General features: G+C 39.3%; 1 long non-coding RNA gene across 2 annotated transcripts; it reads right to left on the minus strand.

Annotated features, from left to right (window-relative positions):
• Positions 1 to 242: 242 nt before the first annotated feature.
• Positions 243 to 1,981, minus strand: LOC106310300. Of its 2 annotated transcripts, XR_001263749.1 has the most exons (5): positions 1,571 to 1,981; positions 1,366 to 1,477; positions 1,091 to 1,243; positions 757 to 1,002; positions 243 to 607 (listed from the first exon to the last, which is right to left on the minus strand). It is a non-coding gene; the product is annotated as an uncharacterized LOC106310300 (long non-coding RNA). The 2 variants fall into 2 exon arrangements; XR_001263748.1 differs by lacking the exons at positions 1,366 to 1,477; positions 1,571 to 1,981 and having other exon boundaries at positions 1,091 to 1,330.
• Between the last annotated feature and the right edge of the window lie 911 nt (positions 1,982 to 2,892).

Below are 2,892 nucleotides of genomic sequence, written 5' to 3' on the forward strand. Positions count from 1 at the left end.
GCACGTGCCTAAACATATTAGTGAACAAATAGATGGATTAATAAATTTGTCAACGAAAAATATCTCGCGCTTTGAAAGCGCAGATCAAAATCTAGTTTCTTTTTTAAAAGTAAATCCTGAAAAAAGAATTGAAAAGAAATAATATTTACATTTGCAAATGACTTGTTATACACATACTTAAAATGATAAAACTATGTTTGCAGAGACAAAGTCCAAGAGAAGAGAATATAAAGATTACTAACTACTCTTTGAAAAAAATAAAATTTCTTGCAAGTGTCAATCTTTATTGACTTGTGAACACGCTCTTGCTCTTTTGTCTCTTTCACAGTTTTGTTTTCCCCCTCATTCTAGAAACTAAACATGAATGTAATAACAAAAAAAAAAGTAAAACCTGAATACCACAGTTCAACTGCAAGCCATACCATTGACTGAGACAGAACCTTAAGCAAAGGAAATTAACGGTTTAGATCGCACCATATGTTCTTTTACTTGGTCTATGTGTTGGTGCTTGAGTAGAAGACGTGGAAGATCGGTCCCATGAGACTTCATTGGCAAAGGCATTGTTGATCTCTTCAGTTCTTGAGTAGCTTTGTCCACTTCCACTCACCTGTTTACAAAGACTATTCAGTACATTACGTATAAATTGGCTCCTATGGATTTATAAACTACACTAAAGAATGAATGAATACTTATAGAATCCATTATATAAAAGATGAGACTGGTAATGAAAAAGAGAAGTGCTGGAAAAAACGTAACTTCATGGGGGATTCATGCTTTTGGCGGAAGAGTTCCAGCAAGCCATCCCCAGACGCTACCAGAGCTTTGTCTTTTGCCATTCATATTGGCGGCGGCTTGTTCAGACGCAACGGCTCTCTGACGGTGGAGGAGTTCCAGTTTATTTTCAAGTGTTTCCATTGTCTTAATCTTTTGTCTTACCTCTGCAACCTCTAATTTGAAACACCTCGACTGTTCCGCTGCAAGTGACTCCGCAGACTGAAGTTCCTATTACAAAAATGGTTGCTATGACAAAACAATCTCTGAAAAAATTCTCTCAAACTCATGTCATGTCTCTTGCTTTCTAGTCGCTTACATGGTAAAACGGTAGTCTGAATTAGAACCAATTTGAAAGGCAATAGTATTATTTATTCGCCTTGTATAACTCAGTGTTTCTCGTATCAGTCTCTGTTAACTCTTCTTTCAGAGTTTATATATTTTCCTTGCTGAGTCATGCCTCCAGATCTTCCTTCTCAGATGGATTTATATACAACACATAAAGGAGAAAAAAAAATACATATATGAATTTTATGTGATTACTTTGTTAATTATTCACACGTTTGAAGGAGAGAGAATTCAGCTAGAAGATACCTTAGTAGTATGTGATGTACCCAGTTATCTCATAACGCAGTTCCACACATTGATGAACTGAACCTTTATGATATCTACGACCAGCGGGGATGAAGCCGTAGATCTCTGAATTCTGCAGTTTCAATCAGATGAGATATTTAAAGGAAGAGTTGCGATTATAAACAGATCTGGAAGAGAGGTTGCAATTGATCGAAGAAGTCTTTACCCTGTCATCAAGGAAGAGAAGTTGATTCCCATGAACTCGCCATTTTTTTAACGTTGAGTGGCAGAAGACGGCTTTGTCAACTGGACCAGCTGATGAAATCATTTTCGAGAAGGTGAAATACAGTTTTCTTGGAGGAAGAATTGTTGAGAGAATGAGGGCCGTTGGGTTCCTCTTAAGATAACATATATATAAGGTGGAATGGAGGAGGTGTAGTGAACGTGGTCTGGCATTGATTGACGGAGTAAATATGGGAGACGTAGAGGAAAAGAGTTATAAAACGATTCATGGAATCAGAAACAAACAATCTGCGCTTCTCTCTATGAATCAATCAAACCTAGATGGCTAGATTCAATCGACGAACATGTTTCGAGAAGATGATGTATACTGGGCTAAAAAAAACAAATTAGGTGTCCAAAGGTCATTCAAGACAGTATTTAGATTTTCGTTAAGGAACACCAGCCTAATAAGAATTTTTCTTTTAAAGTTGTTGGCCCCACACGTGCTGACATGGACAGCTTTAGATGGGTTGAATCTGTGGCAGCCAAAAGTAGTGTTCTGCTTTTTTTTTTTGTCATAAATGAAGAGACTTCAATGTTTACTAGTGAACGCACGAAAGAAACAGACGGAATAAAAAAACAACTTGCAACCAATAGGTGCCAAGGAAAGACAAAGCTTCATAAGCTCGAAAAAACAGAGATGTTTCTTGGTGAGCACGACAAAGGTGTAGAGACCACTGCAAGGGCTCATGGTCCTCAACGGATGGTAGCATATTATGTGGATAGAGAGGCTTCGGAAAGGATCCGATCATGAAGCCAAGAAGGACCTTGGTACGCAACATAAGATTGTACCCGCTGGTCTCTTATCACACTATCAGAGATTTCCAGGGCTATCGAGTTGCATCCCACAGGCACCCAGCTTATCTTGCTAATCTCAAAAGAAAGAAACGAGTTATGTATCTTCTGAAGCCAAGCTCCAAACTCCAGAACCGGAAATCCCTGATTAAAAATGTTATGCAGCACTCTGTTAGAGAATTCGAGGATCACCCGCTGGAACTTAAGGTCCAACATAGCTTCAACAGCCCACTCGAAGGTTTCCATGGCAGCTTGTGCTTCAGAGAAGATCTTTGTGAACCGTCGTCTGCTATGGCACAAGACGTTGCCCCTGGTATCTCTAATTATCCAAGAACTTCCAACTACGGACGTGCGGGCAGACCAAGAGCATCCAATGTTGCATTTCACCAGGTCACATGGGGGTTTAACCCAACTCTGTTGCCTCCCTGGAGCTATAGGTTGAGTCGTATGAGCTGGAACCTCCACATTATG

Source organism: Brassica oleracea, chromosome C8 (assembly GCF_000695525.1).
Source record: "Brassica oleracea var. oleracea cultivar TO1000 chromosome C8, BOL, whole genome shotgun sequence".
Lineage (NCBI taxonomy): Eukaryota > Viridiplantae > Streptophyta > Magnoliopsida > Brassicales > Brassicaceae > Brassica > Brassica oleracea.